We start from the raw sequence: 16859 nt of genomic DNA, 5'->3' as shown, positions 1-16859 counted from the left end.
TCTTCAAATATTTTCTCAATCCCTTTCTTTTTCTCTTCTCCTTTTGGGACCCCTATAATTCGAATGTTGGTGCGTTTAATGTTGTCCCAGAGGTCTCTGAGACTGTCCTCAGTTCTTTTCATTCTTTTTTCTTTATTCTGCTCTGCAGTAGTTATTTCCACTATTTTATCTTCCAGGTCACTTATCCGTTCTTCTGCCTCAGTTATTCTGCTATTGATCCCATCTAGAGTATTTTTAATTTCATTTATTGTGTTGTTCATTGTTGCTTGTTTTCTCTTTAGTTCTTATAGGTTCTTGTTAAATGTTTCTTGCATTTTCTCTATTCTTTCTATTTCCAAGATTTTCGATCATCTTTACTATCATTATTCTGAATTCTTCTTCAGGTAGACTGCCTATTTCCTCTTCATTTGTTAGGTCTGGTGGGTTTTTACCTTGCTCCTTCATCTGCTTTGTGTTTTTCTGTCTTCTCATTTTGCTTATCTTACTGTGTTTGAGGTCTCCTTTTTTGCAGGCTGCAGGTTTGTAGTTCCCGTTGTTTTTGGTGTCTGTCCCCAGTGGCTAAGGTTGGTTCAGTGGATTGTGTAGGCTTCCTGGTGTAGGGGACTAGTGCCTGTGTTCTGGTGGATGAGGCTGGATCTTGTCTTTCTGTTGGGCAGGTCCACGTCTGGTGGTGTGTTTTGGGGTGTCTGTGGCCTTATTATGAATTTAGGCAGCCTCTCTTCTAATGGGTGGGTTTGTGTTCCTGTCTTGCTAGTTGTTTGGCATGGGGTGTCCAGCACTGGAGCTTGCTGGTCATTGAGTGAAGCTGGGTGTTGGTGTATGGAGATCTCTCTCTGGGGAGATTTTCGCCGTTTGATATTACATGGAGCTTGGAGGTCTCTTGTGGTCCAGTGTCCTGAAGTTGGCTCTCCCACCTTAGAGTCACAGCACTGACTCCTGGCTGTAGCGCCAAGAGCCTTTCATCCACATGGCTCAGAATAAAAGGGAGGAAAAGAGGAAAGAAATAAAGGAAGGGAGGAAGGGAGGAAGAAAGGAAGAAAGAAAGAGGATAAAATAAAAGAAAGTTATTAAAATAAAAAGTAATTTTTAAGAAAAAATTTTAAAGTTAAAAAAGAACAGAAAAAAATGGACAGACAGAACCCTAGGACCAATGGTGAAAGCAAAGCTATACAGACGAAATCTCACACAGAAGCACACACATACACACTCACAAAAAGAGGAAAAGGGGGGAAAATAATATATCTTCCTCTCAAAGTCCACCTCCTCAATTTGGGATGATTCGTTTTCTATCCAGGTTTTCCACAGATGCAGGGTACATCAGGTTGATTGTGGAGATTTAATCTGCTGCTTCTGAGGCTGCTGGGAGGGATTTCCCTTTCTCTTCTTTGTTCGCACAGCTGGTGGGGTTCAGCTTTGGATTTGGACCCGCCTCTGCGTGTAGGTCGCCTGAGGGCGTCTGCTCTTCGTTCAGACAGGGCAGGGTTAAAGGAGCAGCTGATTTGAGGGCTCTGTCTCACTGAGGCCAGGGTGGGGAGGGAGGGGTACGCAGTGAGAGGCGAGCCTGAGGCGGTAGAGACCAGAATGACGTTGCAACAGCCTGAGGCGCGCTGTGCGTCCTCCCGGGTAAGTTGTCCCTGGATCCCGGGAGCCTGTGCAGCCCGCCACTGCCAGGAGGGGCAGTGTGGAGAGTGACCTGTGCTCGCACACAGGCTTCTTGGTGGCGGCAGCAGCAGCCTTAGCGTCTCATGCCCGTCTCTGGGGTCCGCGAGCTTCAGCTCCCAGCCCCCGCCCACCCCGGCGGGTGAGCTGACAAGCCTCTCAGGCTGGTGAGTGCCGGTCGGCACTGATCCTCTGTGCGGAAATCTCTCTGCTTTGCCCTCTGCACCCTGTGGCTGTGCTCTCCTCCGTGGCTCCGAAGCTTCCCCCGTCTGCCACCCGCAGTCTCCGCCCGCAAAGGGGCCTCTAGTGTGTGGGAACCTTTCCTCCTTCACAGCTCCCTCCCACTGGTGCAGGTCCCGTCCCTATTCTTTGTCTCTGTTTATTCTTTTTTCTTTTGCCCTACGCAGGTACATGGGGAGTTTCTTGCCTTTTGGGAGGTCTGAGGTCTTCTGCCAGCGTTCAGTGGGTGTTCTATAGGAGCAGTTCCACGTGTAGATGTATGTCTGATGTATTTGTGGGGAGGAAGGTGATCTCCGCGTCTTACTCTTCTGCCATCTCCCCAGCTCTCCTCTGGATTTTTTAAAGTCATTCTTTCCTGAGTGATTGAAGCTGAGGCATAAAGGGCAGGAATGACTATGTTCTCCTTGTATGAAAATTGTGGGGCACTGACTGTGCTCAAAAGGAAGAATTCCGTAGAATATTAACCAATCTAAGGTCAGAGACAGAGACCATGAGAAAGGTGCTGGCAGAGAGGAGCCTCAGGTCCTCTCACTTTTTCCCCAAGGAGCCAGGCTTCTGATCTAAGAACCTTTATTTCTCTTCCCTCTGAGAGCCTGAGGCAAGTCCTGAATTATGCCAGCCCACACTTCATTACCCAACAAGCCCATTTATCATTTAATCTGATCTGTACTGAACAAGTGGAAGCAGGTTACAAAGCAGCAAAGCCTAAAGAATGAAAATGTAGCATGTTTTCTGATTACAGGACTCCTTAATCCAGAGCTTAGAAGTCAGGGCTAAAAATAGATGCTGATTCCATCTCTGATCCACCCCCACCCACCTAGCATTTCAGTGCCAGGTCAGGTGGCCCTTTTAGCCAGATGGTAGAATTCTGAACTATGATAACTTGCTTCCATCTAATTTGGGGTGGCAGGGCATTGGTCACTCTACACCCTCACTTATGATATGGATACTTTCTTGTTCCTGGAGTATCTATAGGACAAGGGTTCACCCCACGTGATGCCCAAGGTCAAGGGTTATGCTGTTTGTCACAAAGAAGCAAGGAAGTAGAATGTAAAGAAACTGTCTCTAAGGCATGCATTGAACTCTAAATATTATTTACTTAAAAAGCATATAATTTGGAGTAGGGTGGGATCTCTCCATTGGATGGGAGAGACAGTCTTCTCTGGGAAGATCCTTTGTGGATGGTATATTTTCATCAGGGTCATAAAGCAACAGTAGGCTTTTGTCAGAGATGTATTTCCAAACTAACAAACGTCTTGATCAAGAGGAGAAGAGCATAGAATATCTTCTGAAGATTAGAGAACTCAGGAGAGAAAAGAATATATGGTTGGAAAGTTAAGTATGGAAAATTATGATTGCCTTTGGATGCCAGGTACAGGAAATGATCTTATTCTCTGTGTCAGAGGGGCCCAAAAAATACATAGAAATATCAAAATAAGGGAAATGTGTGGCTCAGAATATTAGCATTCCAGATTTAGGAGCAGAATAGGTTATGAGTGGAACAGAGAGCCTACAACCTGGAGAATGAGAAGGGGAAGAACATGGCTATGATGGTGGCTCAGAATCGCCCAGAGAGCTTGTTAAAACATAGATTCCTGGGCCAAAGAATCTGTATTTCTAATAAGTTCCCACATGAGGCCGATGCTGCTGGCCCAGGGCCCGCACTTGGAGAACCACTGCTACAACCCCTGCAGTCCTGATTCAGAGTAAAACTGAAGCTGCGTTAGAAATGGAGTTTGAATGAACAGGAATTGGCATCTGGCGAAAACTAATGAGCAGCAAGGAAACTGACGGAGACTGTAAACCTTGGTGACGAGGATGAAAGTAATGATACAATTAAGAGTTACTGCTTACTGTATGCTAGGCAACATTCTAGCCCTTCTCATGCCCTTTATCCATTTAATCCTCACAACAGTTCCATAAATTGGTACCACCAGTCTCTCATCTCACAAAGAAAGCTAAGATACCAAACTTCAAGCTCTCCATGTTTAGGTGGCTAAGTTTGAATTTGATCCTAGGTTTGTCTGACTCTTCAGCCCAATCTCTCTCTGACAATTGAGCCTGCATCCTCTCCTAGTGATAGCCTACTTGCTCCTGAGACATATCATGATTCACGTTAACAAGTCAGAAAACAGAAAAGATGGTCCATCCTTCCAAAGTTTAAGAGTTCACAGCCTTCCTTTGACTAGCTCTTTATAAAACAGGTTAGAACACAATGGGATGTCACTGATAGGCATTTTTCCCCACTGAAAGGGTGGGAGGAGGTCCAGCTGGGGATAATGAATCTAAAATTTGCATCTGTGAACTACCTGTTCCAGGGGAATTTGGATTTTTAGGAACCTCCAGTTCCTAAATTTAAAACAAATTAAAGGGGCTCCTTATATTGAAGTTTGAATGCTCCTGCAACCCACTGAGATAAGGCTGGAATGATGCTGATGTCTGCTCCGCACACCTGCTGTTATAATTTGACAATGAATGATTAATAATAGGCTGAAGAAGAGAGACATGGAATAAAACCATGGATGACAAATGCGGAAGGAAAAAGTGTCGACTATGCAGCCAAACAAATATGAATTCCAACCTAGTTTACATTAACAACAACCGACTTGAACATCAACAGTTTCCTTGATCGATCTAATGTGTTCATTTATTGGTTAAAAGGAAACTGTAATACTCAATAGGGAACTAAAACTCACCTGGTTGATAGGGAATATATATGCATATATAATATTATCATATTTCTGTAATTAATATAGATTACATTAATATAATCATCACATATTATAACATATATTATTTATTATTATTTAATATGGTATAATATAAATATATTCTCTATATCTGTTTTTAGCAATGGCAATAATAATAAAAGCCTCATCACCTGTTCTTTCAGGTGGACTATTGTGAGCTTGATGTTTAAGAGACACTGACTTAAAAAAAAAAAAGACTTTTTAGAACATTCTCTGCCTTGACTTTAACTGTTTTGTTTAGTAAAACAATTCTAATGCGCTATGAAGAAAATCTGTGTTTGTAAAAAATGTTCTATTTAGCATATATATATATATATATTTTTTTTCCTAGCTCTTAAATAAGGCTTGTCTTTAGGTTGTGTTTTAGGCACAGTATCTAAATCTCATTGCCAGTTAATATTTGAGTATCTCTGGATATAAAAATACCCACACTGAGCCAGCATTTGATTTCCTGCTGAATTGTTTTTCACATTTTCAATATAATTGTGTAGCAGTTACAAAGAAACAAAGACTGAGCTCCACAGAATACCAGAATATAACAAATCCACATTTGTTTATTTAAGAAATGATATAAAAAGCATGGAAGACAGAACTGATATGTTGGGTGACTTCTCAGGGAAACTGATAACCTAAAATAAATCTGAAAATATCTGGATATTTATCAGAAGTGATTGGTTAGGCATGGGTTGAAAAAGGCATTTAGATGTTCTACAGTGGCCTCTGGCATATAAATAGGAGACCTTAGTGAAAATGGAAAATACTGAATTAGATATCTTTATTTTGGTTTTGGTCTCTGAATGATTGATTTTGTCCCTTGTAGTCTCCATCTTCAAGAGAGTTAAGATCTAATAAATTAGTCAGTAAATGTACCAAAAGACTGTTGAGTGAGCACACAAAACCTCAGTGAGTCAAACACATTTCTGCACCTCTGTACTAGACACTATGGTCACATGTGGTTAAAGACATAGTTCCCGGCCTGGAGGCGGGGCTTCTGCAGTAGGGAGATAACTGCTGGACTACAAGCAGGTTGTCTAATGGAAGGAGACAGAACACATCCTAACAACACATATGAGGAAGAAATTAGCTCTGTATGGTGCCTTCTCCAGTGTCCCTAGGAGTCAAGTGCAATGCTCTATTGGGACAAGTGAAGAGTTAGAGCAAGAATGTTGCAGGCGAAGGGAATAGCATGAATCCACCCAGGATGTTTTGGGAATTTTGTGATGAAAGGGAGGGAATTGTTGATTTTGGCTTGTTTCAGTCATGGTTATGGGAGCCTCCACTGTATGCACACTTATTTCCACATGGACCTTTCTGTTGTGCTTATTAGCCAACAGGGAAATAAAAACGAACACCCAAGGTATATTGTCGGGTTGTAGAAGGGCTGGAGAAGCTCACTGGTCTTTGGACATCATAGGAATTACGATTTGGGAAAGTTGCATAGATGCATACAGAGCACCTCTCCTACGATCTCCTTTGATTCAGCGTCTAGATCTGTTAAATTCAATAATATCTGTGTGTGGCAATCAAGGCAAACTAGAATTTGAGATGCTACCTAATTCCAGGCAGAATGATAGTCACCACTGTGTGCAAACATTTGTTTCATTCACTTCTTATAACAGCATTGGGATGGACACATCCTCAGCATTGTTTCAGAAATACATGAAATGAAATCCGGGGAAGTCAGGGAATGTGTATGAGGTCACAGATCTAATACCTTGAGGTTCAAATCCACCAGGTTTAATACCAAAGCCTGAACTCTCTACTCTTTGGTGCTACTAACTGTGACAGATGGGCAAACAGGGCAAACATCCTTGAAAAATATTAATCTCTGTACAAATGTGTCATTAAATGCCAGGCTTTGTGCTAGGCACTATACGTTCGGGAAGAAAAAAATCAGGGAATTAAATTGCTGATAGTCTACTTGGGATAAAAATCATAAAAATAAAAGTTATATAAGGTAGTATGTTTATTTTATTCAGCATAGTTTTGCCAAGAAACTTGGCTCATCTATACCTTCACATGAATATTTTTGTCCTTCTTCTTAATGGACACATACTGTAATGATTGTGTCTACAATAGGAACAACTAATTTTAAGAGGCAAGGAGTTGGGTATGATAAATCCATTCAGGAAACATAGGTTCAATTCTTGGACCTATCGTAATGGTACTTCTGGACCTCAGAGTTCTCTTTAGCCTGTGGATAAAATGAGACCATCACTAAGTTCTCATCCATCTCGGGTTGATGGATCTTCAGTGGCTGCAGCATAATATGATAATGAAGAGCACAGGTTTGGGGACAGAAAGATATGGGGTTGTAAGCTAACTACAATACCTGTAACTCATGTGATGTTAGGAAAAGCGCTTATCCTTTCTAAGCCTCTTTTTCATCATTTGTAAGGTGTACATAATAACATTTTTCTATAGTGTTGTATGCTTCACCTACCATAGTCCCTAGTCTTAAAAAAATCATAGAATGGTTGAAATATACAGGGGAACATGTCGGGGAAGCAAAAATCTTTAATCCTTTAAAACAGCATATTCAAAGTATGGTCTAGCGTAAAGTCTTTTAGGGGTTCCGTGAGGTCACAGTGTGTTTATAATAATACACAGATGCTATTTGCCTTTTTCTCTCTCATGTTCTCACACGTGAGAGTGGAGTTTTCCAAAGGCTACATGACATGTGTTGGTATCATTGCTCAATGGCTAATGAAATGTGTGTGTGTGTGTATTATTTTGTTTTAAAAATTAGTTGTGATTTCTAGTTGGTAAATATTGAGAGCTATAAGCTAGTAACATGTTTTTATAAATAAAACCTTTTTGATTTCTTCAGTCAGTTATTTTTAAGTGTATAAGGAGGCCCTGAGACCAAACTGTGTAAGAACCATGGCCTTAAGAAGGCATTTATCTTCTCAATTAGTTTGAGATATAGTAACAGCAAAAAGTATTGCTATATCTTAGATATCATGTTGATGAAATAATTTATCACCAGCAAAATGTAGGTTGGATATTGAAAGAAGTAATGTATATAACATCTTTCATAGGATTCTTGGTATAGTACAGAGAGTAAGAGCTCACTAAATGTTGGTCATTGTTAAGAGCAGAATGAAAATGAAGTTATCCTCAGTGGAAATAGATTGACATTATAATTGACATTTCTAGGGTCTCATCAGATAAGGCTGCCTTCTCTAGAGACAGCATTTTGTCAGGACAGATCAAGACTTGCCTTCTCCTAAATCCCGGGTATTGTTACTCTTTCAGAGAGGCATATGAGCAGGAATAGGGAATTAAGTATGTCACAGAGATAAAGGCGGGGGGCCCATCCAGGTCTTCCAGGGAGTGACACCCTGGTATAAGGACCAAGCCTGATGTGCTCTTTCAGGACCAGCCCTGCCTCTGGAAATCGGCGGATTAACAGAGCACAGGGCTGCCAGGATTTAAATTGCACTTCTAACTCCCATTCCTCTCACTCCATGTTTTTTCAAGCCAATTTTTGTGACTATTTTATTCAATTTTAGAAACGCTGCAATAAAATATGGTGACCTAGATGATGATGATAATAATGACAACAACAACTATCATTCCATCGTTTCTTGCACTTACTTTCCTCAGAGCTTGACGCAGCATTCTGAGTAGTCACCCATGTGTTTTACAAAACTTTCCATTGTGGTTAGAAATTATATTATCTACGTTGTGCAAATGAGAAAATCAGATAGCTGTTGTGTGTCTTTAAGCTTTAAGGACTTTACAACTAGTACTTGGTGGAGCCAAACTTTGAAGCTACGTTTGTCTGACACCAGAACCTCTGCCTTAACCATCGTGCCACACTACAAAGCCTTTGGCGGACATTTTATTTTCACTGTAAATTAATGTATCCACATTCTTGTTAAGCAAGTGTCTTCCATGGGCTTGGCTAATGCATATCTGTGCTGAAGCACCATTCTCTTCAGGAATGTGCTGACAGAATAAAGTTTCTGTTCCCACAAAGCTGAGGACAAAACCCTAAATTTCAGTGAATGTAGCAAGGTGAATGATATTTTGGAAAATTTATTCATGAAAGTGAGGCTCTTGCCAGATAAGGATAACTCTGGCCTCCAGATTTCATTTCTGCTAGTAATAGGAATTCCTTACATTTCTATTTTTATATTATATATTTTGTAAACTGATTCTTTACAACATTGAAGCCTCAAAACAACAATATGAAAATAAGCCAGGGCTTATTCTTGTTTCTCAAGATCATTCTGCTAGACAGCGTAAAGTCATTCTGTAACCCTAAGACTTTTCATGAATCTGTAATTAGCATGTGCTTCACTAATATTCATTTTGCAAGAACAGTTATGTACCATATCGATTCTGGTAATACAAACTGTGAGGATGGTAACAATAATACCACCTCTTGGTCACTCTGTGTATTACCATCAATTTTATGGAGTAGTTATTTTACCTAGGAACTGTATAAAGAGTGTCACACACACTTATAAATCAGGCAGAAACCATCTTGGTAAACACCTTGAAAAGTGTTAGCACATCAAAAGAAATCGAACTGAGAATGAGCATGTTTCCACTGTCTTCAAGGGAGCAAGATGGCTGCTGCTGCCCTGCTCCTTATAGAGTGCCCATCCTCTCACCTCTCTGCAGACTGTCTTCTCCAAAGCACATAAATGCATCCCTGGAGTTGTGTATGCTTGAGGCTCAGAAGTTTGATCTTGTTTTTAAGGTGCCAGGATAATGCTGGCCTGAAGCTCCTCTTCATACCATAAGTAACTTGCATGGACAAAAGACTATTAACTTTTCTTCGTACAATAAATATTGAGATAAGAGACTGTTAAGTAAATAGATTATATTATCTTCATTTTATAATATTGAGATATATGGAGGTAATTTCCTCAAGATCACTGAATGAGCACTTTCTAAAAGTAAAATGTCTACCAAGTCTGTCTTTCTACATCATCAGTAGACTATATTCAAGTTAAAAGCACATGGACTCCTTGCAAATAACTAAATTTATTCTGGATATAGAGTCTCCCCTCTCTCTCTGACTCCTTTCTCTCCTCCCATGGAATCAGCCTTGCGTTTCTCAAAGGAATACAGCTAATTTAAAAAGTTTAGGGCTTCCCTGGTGGCGCAGTGGTTAAGAATCTGCCTGCCAATGCAGGGGACACGGGTTCGAGCCCTGGTCCGGGAAGATCCCACATGCCGCGGAGCAACTAAGCCCTTGCGCCACAACTACTCAGCCCACGCGCCTAGAGCCCATGCTCCGCAACAAGAGAAGCCACCGCAACGAAAAGCCCGCGCACCACAACGAAGAGTAGCCCCCGCTCGCTGCAACTAGAGAAAGCTCGTGCACAGCAACGGAGACACAACGCAACCAAAAATAAACAAATAAAATTAATTAATTAAAATAAGTAAATAAAAAGTTTATATCGGTCTATTGCTGAAGTACTGGGCCAAGCCAGATGTGAATTTCAGACCTTGTTTCATATTTGAAAACAATAAAGTTACTTTCTTTCTTATCATAGTTAAAGCCTAGAAGGCAGAAAACAGTAGAACTCTCCTGCATTAATGCGAGAGCATTTTTAAACAATTAGATGCCTATAATGCGTGATGTCAAAACATCTGGCAGCAGAAATGAAAAATTAAATCAACTGGAATTTATCCACATACAGCCGAGCAACAGACGTGGGGGAAAGGCTGGATGAGTATCTCAACTAATTTTGATAAATTTCAGGAGAAATAAACCCTAATTGTCCATTTATTAAGTCTTTGGAACCATGGGTCAAATGATAGTAATCCCATCTGAAGGTTGGGTGCCAACTGAAGTGTCAGCTTGCAGCATTTGAAGATCATCCCTTTCTTGGTTCCCTAATTCTCAGATATCTTCATTCTTTTTTTTTTTTTTTTTTTTTCTGAAAAATTGTTTCTCAGATCTGTTTGAGATTTAGGCATTTGATTTAAGCACTTGATTCAAACAACAAAAAGCTCTTTAAAAATCACATTATTCCTGCATTCTTATATCTGCCTTACTCACCAAGGTTGGTAGGGTCATAGTTCTACTGGAAATTTTATTTGAAGAATCCAGTAGAATAATGATGATGATCTCTTAATTTATCCAGCTTACAGCTCTTTACATGTATTTCATTAATCTTTGCAGCATTTCTCTGAAGTATGTAAAGGGCAAGTATTATTAGACCCATTTTTCAAGTGTAGAAAACAAGATAAAATGAGATAGAAAATCATTTTCCTAGGATAGCAATAAGAGCCTTGACCACACCACCTCATATATGTAGTTGCGGTATTGCTTTGAAAACGTGACAAATGCTAGCTAGTTAATTTACTTGGAAATTATTTCTTAAACTTGTAAGATGAGTTATTAGTGTGTGTGTGTGTGTGTGTGTGTGTGTGTGTGTGTGTGTGTATAGATCTGTATCTATATTCTGAGGGGAAGAGGAAAGGGAATTGTTTCTACACATTACAATAAGCATTGGAGTTGAGGTCTATCCCAGTGAGGCTTTTCCTATAGACCTACATCGTTGGAAATGCCTCACAGGATATCTATGTGGTTTCTTTTACTCACAGAACTATGTGTTAAATCTGTGGGAAAGAAGTATAAGACAGAGCTGCTAAATAAACTATGAAAAACCTAACAATCAAACTTTTTAATCGTAGGTATCGGCATATCCCAAAGATCTGTACTATTCTAGGGTGTGATAGCTTAGGAATTAATATGATTTGAACTTAATGAATGTTTAGAGGGTGTCTAAAATTCAGAACCAGGCAGATCCATCTCCTCTAACCCTGAACATGGCCCTAAAGTAAATTGCTTGAGGAAACTGGATCCTAAAGATTACAGGTGGAGAATTTTTGAAGTGTGTCCATATTCCATTGGATATCAAAGAAGCCTGACTAAAAGAATTGTGGATGACTTGACATGACAACTGTGGATTGAGCAAAAGTTCTTTTTGGAAGGGTTGTCTTGAAGATTATGACTCAAACATTGGAGGAACTAAGGTGACTGGCAGTGGAAGGAATCAGGATGTGTGCAATCCCTTAAAAATGTATTGACTTGAAATAATTTTGCCTATGTTACACATAATTTTAAAAACCCTTTACACTTTTTGTAAAATAAATAAAATAGGCATTGGAGAGCTGAGAACTAATTTAAATTAGTCAATCTCTTGGTCTATGTCATGCCACCTATTACCTTCACCGTGTCAGTTTTCTCTACCTTTCCTCCCCAAAGCTCATGACACAACAGACTATGAAGACAGAGAATCTTTGGTATACTTGGTTCAGTGTGGAGACAAGACGAAATGTACAGCAACATTAATCAGACAGTTTATGGACACGTATAATGGTTATTATGCTGTGTCAGTAATTGGACGTGAATGGTTAGCGATTCATGTAGATGGTAGTAATTAGTCTTACTTTTCCAAAGATAAACTGAGCACATTTGGAGCCATCTGTGGAGAAAGACAGGAAAAGCGCTGAAGTTGGGTGGTGCTCTTTGATTTGAATCTAAAACCCATTCCTTTCTCAACTGACTGCTCCTGACCTCTTTTCAATGCCCTTTCCTACTTCTGTCATCAAAGGAAGGAATTTTGGGAAGATAGCATTTTGTTTGAATTCTGTCTAGGCCACATATGCGTTGTGTGACTATGGGAAGGTCCCCCCATGTTTCTGAGCTTCAGCTTCCTCCTCTCTGAAATGTGAATGATAATATCAACATCGTAGGAATGTTGAATGGTCTAAAGTAGAGAAGGTACCTAGTTAGCACCTAGCATCATGCCTGGTACGTTGAAACTGACAATTAGTTATGTTAGATGTATTCATTCATTCATTTGATTGTTATGGTATATTGTTCACCCTAAATTGTCCATCTTTGAATTTCCAGGGGCAGCAGAAAGTGGAGTATGATGCTCAATGATACTAGCTGCTATTACTAATGAGGGTCTACCTTGCTCCATTAGCCGTGTGCTTTGCTGTTACAGATATAACTGTTTATTTATTATTTCACTTCTGAAGATTCTACAAAATATACAGAATCCTAATCTATCCTCTAGCAGCTTTGAAGCATTTTCTAGCTATGCCTCCCTACTTATTTGGCAAAAAGGATTAAAAAAAACTACACCTCCCCCTGAAGTCCCTAAACCATCTACTCAATCTGAATATTGCTATTTTCTTGAAGTTAAACCCTAGACATAAAAATGATAACTGATTTTTTATGCTGTCAGTTGTGCATTCAGATAATACTTGGTTCTGACAGCACCTTCCACAGAATTGAAGTTTAGAAGATAAATAGGCAGAAAATCCAGTCAGAGACAATCAGAGGTTTCCCTTTCAACTCTACCTCCCAGTGGTATTATTTTACAGCTAATGTGCACTCTGTCGCCTTGTAGTCTGTGCCTTGTGATACACATGGAAGGATCAATGTGGGGCCTTGGGGAAGAGGAGGACGAGAGCACACAGACACTCTGCAATCCTGAAACCAGAACATCCTGGGTGGTGTATCTGAGGTTCCTGTTATGAGCTTAGTGTCTAGAAAGTAATATGGTCAAAACTGCCTGGGTGAATAATAATATCTATTCTGATTGTGGAATGTGTGTCCGCAGTTCAGACACTCCCTGTTGTAAATAGCTGGAAACCAGAACTGGCCCACAGGAGCTGGACTGACAGATGAAGAAAGACTGGACAATTTAGCATCGTTCTTGTGAACATAGGCTCTGGAGGGATCCAGACCAGAAGGATCTTTTCTGTTGTCCCTTTATGTACTGTGCAAGCTCAGATCCTAGGTAGGCTCCTTCTAAGATGTGTGATCTTGGGCAACTTGTTTAATATCCCTGCCCCAGCAGGAAGTTGGTGCCCAAATGTTCTCACTATCACTAGAAACAAAGCTGTATTTTCATGGGGTGCACATACTAGCTGTTCAGCAAATACACTAAGGCACCACTTCTTAAGCTTTTCTGTCCCTTTGAGTTAACTGGAGATCTTGTAAAAAGGCAGATTTGGATTCTCTAAGTAAGTCTGGAGTACAGATTCTGCATTTCTAATAAACTTGCAGATGATGCTGATGCTACTGGTCAGTGGAGTAAATATGAGTAGCAAGGCTCTATTTAGTATATGTTTAATAGTTATCACAGAACAAAACTCTAGGCTAGTGTTTCTCAGAGTTCAGCAGGCATCACACCCACCTGGAGGTGATAATTGAAGCACAGATTGCTTGTGCTTCATTGGGTCTGAGTTGGAGCCTGATAGATAGATAGATAGATATAGCTATAGATATAGATATAGATGGAGAGTTCCTGTGCACCCTTTATACAGCTGCTTCTAATGGTAACATCTTGCAAAACTATAGTACAGTGTCACAACCAGGATACCGACATCCATACAGTCTACCCAAACTTATTCAGATATCTCCAGTTTTACTTGTCCTCTGTGTGTTTGTGTGTATATGTGTGTGTGTGTGTGTGTGTGAGAGAGAGAGAGATTAGCTCTATGCAGTTCTATCACGTGTCAGTTCATGTATGTACCACCACAGTCAAGACATAAGGAGACCTTTCATCACTCACCACAGGAATCTCTCCTCTTGTCCTTTTATAATCACTCTTTTAGTCAAAACCAATACATTTCCTTTAAAGACTTTGTAAGTTTCTAACAAATCAATTTATAATACACTCCATTAAAAAAGAGCTACACTCCCACATCTCTTCACAATGATCCCTTCTTGACCTTCGGAATCTAGTGAAACTGCTATGCTCAATACTCTTAAGATTTTTAACAGAGAGGATCTGGGAGATCATCCTGTCCTTAAAATCTTCGCAGAGACTTTTATCTCTCTGAAAGTTCCCATGAGGAACCTCAGATCTCTCTGAGATGGTAACAACGAAGGATCATATTGTCCCAATCTGTATTTGATCGGTGGACTGAGATATTTCTTAACTTGAGAATTGTTTTTCTCTGGAGAAGCTGCAAATGAAAAAGTTTTATTTTCAAACCCAACCAGTCTTGATGGAAAAATTCCTTCTTTAGCCAATGTCTCTCCATCCACATTTTGTTTAATCAATGAGAAGAAGTGATGTGGTATTTTAAAAATTCTGCCTCTGCCTGGAATCTCTTAATCATCAAATTCTTAGGTACATTACCTTTTCTTCTGCATGACCTGCAGGTGACATGGTCAAAAATCTAGCCACTACATACAAGGGTCTCCCTTCCTCCAAGTTCCAATAATACTTTCCCTATTTTCTTTACTATAAGACCTTGTCAACAGCCTCTTCACATCCTTTAGTCTTTCGACACTCTCCCTGGGGCCCTTTAGGCTTTCACAAGAGTCTTCCTAATTTATCTAGCTCCTGTCTGCCACCTGGTCCCAAAAGCAATGCCACATGTTTTAAGTTTTCATTACAGTAGCACATTACATCCAGACACTAAAATCTGTTCCGATTATCTACTGTTACATAACTATTCCAGAACTTAGTGGCATAAAACAACAAATATGTATTTTACTCACAAATATGAAATGTGAGCAGTGCCTGTCAGGGTCAGCTTGTCTCTGCAGAATGTGGTACCAGCTGGGATAGGCTGAATGTGGCTGGCCATCCAATTCCAATATGACTCACTCACATGACTGGCACATTGGTGTTGGCTGTTAGCTGCCTTTCTAAGAGGTAGCTTGGGCTTCTCCATTGCTTGGTAGCTGTGTTCCAACAGTGAGTATCCCAACAAAGATGGGAAGTGGAAGGTGGTAACTTTGTAAACTTGAGTCTAGAAATTGACATAATTCACTTTTTTCATATACTATTGATTAGTAAGAGAATATACATTCAAGAGAGTGGAACATATTCCCCCACCTTGCAACGAGAGGCATGTCAAACAATTTTGGGGCCATGTTTTAAAATTACCACACTAACTTGTTTCCCACAAAGGCATTATGTTACAAAACACAGTTAACATAGTCTCAGACTACTTTTAAAATATTAAATAATACTATTAAAATTAATAATAAATGTTAAATGTTATTAAGTACTTCTTAAATACTTTTAGAGTTTTAAGTCCTAAAACTTTAGAGCATACTAAAAGCTGAGAACGTCTGTGTAGTTTCCTTATTACTTCATAAACCCTGTTAGGTATATTCATTGTTGTGCTTTATCTTTGGATTAAAAAAAAAGTCCTTGTTTTAAGACTGGCCTTTTGCAGGGTAGCCAGCTATGTGACCTTGGGATTGTTCCTCGTATCCACCAAAGCTTTTAAAATTTTTCTGTAAAGAATATTAATAATAAATCTTTTTCAAGGAAAGAGGAAGGATTTTATATTTGAACAGAACTCAGTTTGAGACCCTACACTGAAATCCAGAAATGTTAGGAGTCCTGAGTTTATTTCTTTCAAGTAATATTTAGGCCTCTTTAAATTAAAACAGTTTAAATGAGGAATTACTTCTTTAGAATACTGCTGTCAGAAATACCAGTTATCAATAACAATGTGTGGCTATGATTTTAAACTTGAGGAAACTGTTTCAGGATAAAATAATACAAAAACTGTTATCACCCTAATACTACATAGATGTCTGGTATCTATACTATTTTGTCAAAACCCTTATTGCTCATCACTTGTACTTCAGATGCAGTGTGCATGCAGTGTCCTAACTCTGGACCTTTTCTAGTTATATTATTTTTTCTTTCCTTGAATATCCTGTCATTTCTCTACATTTCCTGTTACTACTGTCCCTTCAAGATTTGGATAAGATGTTTCCTTCTTTCAGAAAGTACATATTTTGTCGCAACTACATGGGAGTTCAGACAAGGCAGTGATGATCTAATTTATAAATATAGTTATTTGTGTATGTGCCTTCTATTCCCTCCCAGACTAATGTCATCAAGGGCAGAGACTACATTTTACACTTTTCTATAATCCTCATAGCTCCTGGCATACAAAGTATCACACTGTAAGTGACTGGCAAATATTAATTCAATGAGCAAATAATGGTTACTTTTGGGATACAATTACAAGGTTTTTAAGCACATGCTTAGAATACGCTAAATACTTTAGAAACAGGAAAAAAAAATCTAACCTATCAAGATATGGGGAAAGAAAAGGGCACAGAATTCTTGCTAATATTCTGAGGTGGGAATATATCAGAAGAGAGGTTTCCTAAGGAAATAAAATATCCTCCAAGAACACAGCAGTTGGTTGTATACTTTAGAGTTAATAACCCAAGCCTAA

The 16859-nt window shown here is 39.5% G+C and overlaps 1 protein-coding gene and 1 non-coding gene across 4 annotated transcripts in view; both read left to right on the top strand.

Moving 5' to 3' along the window:
• The window catches only part of CDH8 (cadherin 8), a 382227-nt gene that overhangs the window by 275759 nt on the left and 89609 nt on the right, over nt 1-16859 (top strand). The gene's annotated exons all lie outside the window — the stretch shown is intronic.
• LOC112065255 (small nucleolar RNA SNORA18) lies at nt 11133-11263 on the top strand. The gene has a single exon (XR_002891933.1). It is a non-coding gene; the product is annotated as a small nucleolar RNA SNORA18 (small nucleolar RNA).

The sequence above is a fragment of the Physeter macrocephalus genome, chromosome 17 (genome assembly GCF_002837175.3).
Source record: "Physeter macrocephalus isolate SW-GA chromosome 17, ASM283717v5, whole genome shotgun sequence".
In the NCBI taxonomy this organism is placed as follows: Eukaryota; Metazoa; Chordata; class Mammalia; order Artiodactyla; family Physeteridae; genus Physeter; species Physeter macrocephalus.
The sequence above is the reverse complement of the archived record's forward strand: the minus strand, read 5'-3'. Positions and strand labels throughout refer to the sequence as shown.